This window comes from Ovis aries, chromosome 25 (assembly GCF_016772045.2).
Source record: "Ovis aries strain OAR_USU_Benz2616 breed Rambouillet chromosome 25, ARS-UI_Ramb_v3.0, whole genome shotgun sequence".
In the NCBI taxonomy this organism is placed as follows: domain Eukaryota; kingdom Metazoa; phylum Chordata; class Mammalia; order Artiodactyla; family Bovidae; genus Ovis; species Ovis aries.
In genome coordinates this window covers 184,488-190,803 of record NC_056078.1, presented here as the reverse complement: position 1 = coordinate 190,803, position 6,316 = coordinate 184,488, and the positions used below count along the sequence as shown (strand labels likewise).

General features: G+C 54.2%; 1 pseudogene; it reads right to left on the bottom strand.

The window, feature by feature from the left end:
- Window positions 1–2,056: 2,056 nt before the first annotated feature.
- LOC114110881 (5S ribosomal RNA) lies at window positions 2,057–2,175 on the bottom strand (annotated as a pseudogene).
- Between the last annotated feature and the right edge of the window lie 4,141 nt (window positions 2,176–6,316).

Below are 6,316 nucleotides of genomic sequence, written 5' to 3'. Positions count from 1 at the left end.
GAAGAGCCGTAGGAACTGCAAACATTTTTTTCTCTCCGGACTGGCACAGCAGCTGTAGCAGCAGCAGACACGCTGTATAACAAACTGAGATTTAACATTCATTGAAACATATTTCTCGAATGCAAACTACAAGTAATTGAGACGGAGAAAGAGGGAGAAAGAGACAGCAATAGGACCACACAGGCTTCCCAACCCCCGGCCTCCACACCCTCCCGCCTCCATTCTGGGTATCCACTCGGCCCCCAGTCGTCCCGACGACACCCCTTGCCCACCAACACACTCACACACACACTCTCACACACTTACCCTTTGGCCTGGGGGCTGGGTCTCGCCTTAGGTAGCCAAGCCAAAGAGGACCTTTGAGACCTCGTCTGCGAAGAAGTCTTGGGGACCCCATGGGTGACTGCCAGCCCCAGGGCACCGCGTCCAGTCCAGCTGGGGCCCTGCCCAAGGCTGACGCTCCTTCCCCTTGGGGAAGCTGCTTCTTGCGCACAGCCGCTCTCTGCGGTGTGTCACGGTCTGTGCCAGAGTGTCTGTCTCGGATAGGATGCCATCCTCTCTCCCGTGTCTGTCTGCCGCTTTCTGTCTGTCAGTCGCTCTGTGTCTCCTCTCTGTCTCTGCCTCCTTGTGTATGTGTGTGTGCGTGCGCACGCGGGCGCGCGCCTGTCTGTCTGTTTGCATCTCCTTCTCGCCCTCTTCGAGTCTGTCTCTGAACCTGGGGCCCCGAGTGCCCATCCTGCCCTGTGCCCAAACCCACCCGAACTCACCAGCGCGGTCGACTCGAGCGCATCAGCCCCGCCCCTTCGCCCTATCTAGGCGCCCCTTGCCCCCACGCCGCCCGCCAAGCACAGGACTTTCCTTAGACAAGCGACAGGCAGGCACACGGACAGACACACAGACATTCGCACGCACCCACGCCAAGTGAGACAGCCGGCCGGCGCTAGTTTGTCAGCCAGAGCCAGAGCCATAGCACCTGTGAGAGGCCGGGGCCAGTGGAAGGGATGGAAGGCCAGGGGTCAGGAGAGACAGAGACGGAAAGAGACAAAGGTTCAGAGACAGCTTCGAAGAAGGCGAGAAGGAGATGCAGGCAGGCAGACAGACAGACACGAACGCGCGCACACGCACACACACACACACGCGCACACACACACACACACACACGGAGGCAGAGCCAGAGAGAGGGAGACACAGAGCGACTGACAGAGAGACGGAAAGCGGGAGACGGACAGGGGACAGGGGATGGCATCCCATCCGAGACGGACACTCTGGCACAGACCGTCACACACCGCAGAGAGCGGCCCGTGCGCAAGGGAGGGGGCGTGAGCCTTGGGCCGGGCGAGCCCCGGCTGGACGCGGTGCCCTGGGGCTGGCAATCACCCTTGGGGACCCCAAGACTGCTTCGCAGCCGAGGTCTCAAAGGTCCCCTTCGGCTTGGCTCCCTGAGGCGAGACCCAGCCCCCGCCCCCAGGCCAGAGGGTGAGTGTGTCAGAGTGTGTGTGTGAGTGTGTTGGTGGGCGAAAGTGTGGTCTGGACGACTGGGGCCAGGTGGATACCCAGAATGGAGGCGGGAGGGTGTGGAAGCCGGGGGTTGGGAAGTCTGTGTGGCCCTCTTGTGTGTGTGTGTGTGTGTGTGTGTGTGTGTGCGCGCACAGACAGAGAGAGAGAGCGCGCCGTGCGAGGATGGGGCTGGGGTTAGGGGTGGGGCTGGGGGTGGGGCTGCTCCTGAGGTTGCCTGAGGCTGCCAAGGAAGCCCCAGACCGAGACCTCACGGTTATCTGGTTTCCCGGAGGAATGCGGAGGGGCTCGTAGGCCGCGTGCACGTAACCCAGGGCTGCGGCGGGAGTCGGCGCCCCGGCCACCAACCCGGGGAGGGGTTGGGGCTGCGGGGACCCAAGAATTGGGACGCCACTGCCTGCGAGGGCCAGCTGGTTGGCCGGCCGGCTGGAAGGCAGGCGATGGCTCTGAGCGCTGTGGGGTGTGAAGGGCCAGGGGCAGGTGGGGCTTGCGGAGCCAGCCAGGCCAAGGGGCCTGGGGCTAAAGGAGAGGGGAGGCAAAAAGCCTACAGCACGCGGTATTCCCAGGCAGTCTCGCATCCAAGTACTAACCAGGCCCGACCCTGCTTAGCTTCCGAGATCAGAGGAGATCGAGCTCGTTCAGGGTGGTATGGCCGTAGATGGTGGTCACTGCCGCCAGGCATGGCAAGAGCCCTGCGCTGAGCCTTGCTTTCGCTCTGACCTGCCTGCCTGCCTGTCAGGCCAGCCTGCGGCACCTCTCCACAGGCTGCGCGCTGTACTTGAGCCGCAGCCCCACCCCCGCGCACCGCCACCCCCGGCCAACACTGGCTTCATCCTGTCTGGGGGCCTGGAGGGCTTCTGGGACCCTGAGTGGCCGCCTGGCGTGAGTGTGGGGTCTGGGGATTGGGGTGAGGGGCACGGAGGTCTTTGCGCTCTCCAGCCCTGGGCCTCTCCAGGCCTGCCCCCGCTCGGCGGCACCCCCTCCCCATCCGGTTCGCTGCTCAGGGCTACGTGTCTCCGGAGGTGTCTGGCTTCAGGGCGCCGCTGGCCGCGGCCAGCTGCCCGCGGTCCTCTGAGCCTCCTGCGGGCCTAGGCGCAGCCCAGCCGGGGCCCTGAGCGCTCATCCTGCCCCGCACCTTCCCGGTGCCGAAATGCAAGGAGAGCCACCAGCGCGGTCGACCCAAGCGCGTCAGCCCCGCCCCTTCACCCTATCTAGGCGCCCCTTGCCCCCACGCCGCCCGCCAAGCACAGGACCTTCCTTAGAGAGCAGACGAGCGACAGGCAGGCACATGGACAGACACACAGACACTGGCACGCACCACACCAAATGAGACAGCCGGCCAGCGCTAGCTTGTCAGCCAGAGCCAGAGCCATAGCACCTGTGAGAGGCCGGGGCCAGAGGAAGGGACTGGAGGCCAGGGGTCAGGAGAGACAGAGGCAGAAAGAGACGAAGGTTCAGAGACAGCTTCGAAGAAGACGAGAGGGAGATGCAGGCAGGCAGACAGACAGACACGCGGGCGCGCGCGCACGCACACACACACACACACACACACACACACACACACACACACACACACACAGGGAGGCAGAGCCAGAGAGAGGGAAACACAGAGCGACTGACAGAGAGACGGAAAATGGGAGACAGACACGGGAGAGAGGATGGCATCCGATCCGAGACAGACACGCTGGCACAGACCGTCACACACCGCAGAGAGCGGCCGTGCGCAAGCAGCAGCTTCCCCAAGGGAGGGGGCGTCAGCCTTGGGCCGGGCGAGCCCCGGCTGGACGCGGTGCCCTGGGGCTGGCAATCACCCGTGGGGACCCCAAGACTTCCTCGCAGCTGAGGTCTCAAAGGTCCCCTTCGGCTTGGCTCCCTCAGGCGAGACCCAGCCCCCGCCCCCAGGCCAGAGGGTGACTGTGAGAGTGTGTGTGTGAGTGTGTTGGTGGACGAAAGTGTGGTCGAGACGACTGGGGGCCGGATGGATACCCAGAATGGAGGCGGGAGGGTGTGGCGGCCGGGGGTTGGGAAGCATGTTGGTCCTCTTGCTGTCTCTCTCTCCCTCTTTCTCAGTCTCCCTTATCTTTGGTTTCTCGTTCTCGACATGTCTTAGTGGAGGGGTGTGTCTGTGTGTGTTTGTTTGTGTGAGTGCATAGGCCTGGGTGTGAGAGTGGGGCTGGTGGTGGGCCTGGGTTTGGGGCTGGGCAGGCCACAGTTTAAGTGTCTTCTATGGACTCTCTTATTTTTATATTTATTGAGTCTTCTATTTGACAGTGGCCTCCTCTATGTCTTACATGCTTGCTCTCCCTTATTTAGTTTTCTGATCCTGTTACTTTGTAGGTTAAGTTAGGAATGTTTATAGTCTGATATCCACTAGATAAATTGTATACAGAACAAAACACAAGCACACAAACCCCGGAAAGGCTGAATGTAAAGGAAGAGGATCGGAAACTTCTTTAATTTTTGTGAATTGAATGTTGGTGAGAAATTATTTCCTCCTATTGTCAGTTCAGTTCAGTCGCTCAGTCGTGTCCGACTCTGCGACCCCATGGATCGCAGCACGCCAGGCCTCCCTGTCCATCACCAACTCCCAGAGTTCACTCAGACTCACGTCCATCGAGTCAGTGATGCCATCCAGCCATCTCATCCTCTGTCGTCCCCTTCTCCTCCTGCCCCCTATCCCTCCCAGCATCAGAGTCTTTTCCAATGAGTCAACTCTTAGCATGAGGTGGCCAAAGTACTGGAGTTTCAGCTTTAGCATCATTCCTTCCAAAGAAATCCCAGGGCTGATCTCCTTGCAGTCCAAGGGACTCTCAAGAGTCTTCTCCAACACCACAGTTCAAAAGCATCAATTCTTTGGTGCTCAGCCTTCTTCACAGTCCAACTCTCACATCCATACATGACCACAGGAAAAACCATAGCCTTGACTAGATGGACCTTAGTCGGCAAAGTAATGTCTCTGCTTTTGAATATACTATCTAGGTTGGTCATAACTTTTCTTCCAAGGAGTAAGTGTCTTTTAATTTCATGGCTGCAATCACCATCTACAGTGATTTTGGAGCCCCCCAAAATAATAAGCAGGGTGATAATATACAGCCTTGACATACTCCTTTTTCTATTTGGAACCAGTCTGTTGTTCCATGTCCAGTTCTAACTGTTGCTTCCTGACCTGCATACAGATTTCTCAAGAGGCAGGTCAAGTGGTCCGGTATTCCAATCTCTTTCAGAATTTTCCACAGTTTATTGTGATCCACATAGTCAAAGGCTTTGGCATAGTCAATAAAGCAGAAATAGATGTTTTTCTGGAACTCTCTTGCTTTTTTGATGATCCAGTGGATGTTGGCAATTTGATCTCTGGTTCCTCTGCCTTTTCTAAAACCAGATTGAGCATCAGGAAGTTCACAGTTCACGTATTGCTGAAGCCTGGCTTGGAGAATTTTGAGCATTACTTTACTAGCATGTGAGATGAGTGCAATTGTGTGGTAGTTTGAGCATTCTTTAGCATTGCCTTTCTTTGGAATTGGAATGAAAACTGACCTTTTCCATTCCTGTGGCCACTGCCGAGTTTTCCAGATTTGCTGGCATGTTGAGTGCAGCACTTTCACAGCATCATCTTTCAGGATTTGAAAGAGCTCAACTGGAATTCCATCACTCCACTAGCTTTGTTCATAGTGATGCTTTCTAAGGCCCACTTGACTTCACATTCCAGGATGTCTGGCTCTAGATTAGTGATCACACCATCATGAATATCTGGGTCATGAAGATCTTTTTTGTACAGCTCTTCTGTGTATTCTTGCAACCTCTTCTTAACATCTTCTGCTTCTGTTAGGTCCAGACCATTTCTGTTCTTTGTTGAGCCCATCTTTGCATGAAATGTTCCCTTGGTATCTTTAATTTTCTTGAAGAGATCTCTAGTCTTTCCCATTCTGTTCTTTTCCTCTATTTCTTTGCATTGATCGCTGAAAAATGCTTTCTTATCTCTTCTTGCTATTCTCTGGAACTCTGCATTCAGATGCTTATATCTTTCCTTTTCTCCTTTGCTTTTCACCTCTCTTCTTTTCACAGCTATTTGTAAAGCCTCCTCAGACAGCCGTTTTGCTTTTTTTGCATTTCTTTTCCATGGGGATGGTCTTGATCCCTGTCTCCTGTACAATGTCACGAACTTCATTCCATAGTTCATCAGGCACTCTATCTATCAGATCTAGACCCTTAAGTCTATTTCTCACTTCCACTGTATAATCATAAGGGATTTGATTTAGGTCATACCTGAATGGTCTAGCGGTTTTCCCTACTTTCTTCAATTTAAGTCTGAATTTGGTAATAAGGAGTTCATGATCTGAGCCACAGTCAGCTCCTGGTCTAGTATTTGTTGAGTGTATAGAGCTTCTCCATCTTTTGCTGCAAATAATACAATCAATCTGATTTCAGTGTTGACCATCTGGTGATGTCCATGTGTAGAGTCTTCTCTTGTGTTGTTGGAATAGGGTGTTTGCTATGACCAATGCATTTTCTTGGCAAAACTCTGCAAGTCTTGGCCCTGCTCCATTCCACATTCCAAGGCCAAATTTGCCTGTTACTCCAGGTGTTTCTTGACTTCCTACTTCTATAGGTAACACTCATTTCATATATTGTTTTTCTAAAATGAAAGTAACACCATCATTAAGATTACCATTCATTAATATTGTTCTTCCAAGCAGATTTAGAATTTGGAAATATTCATTTCCAAATGAATATTAAATGAGAAATACATTTCCTTCATTTAACAAATATATATATGTATGTACACATACACATGCAGCCATAT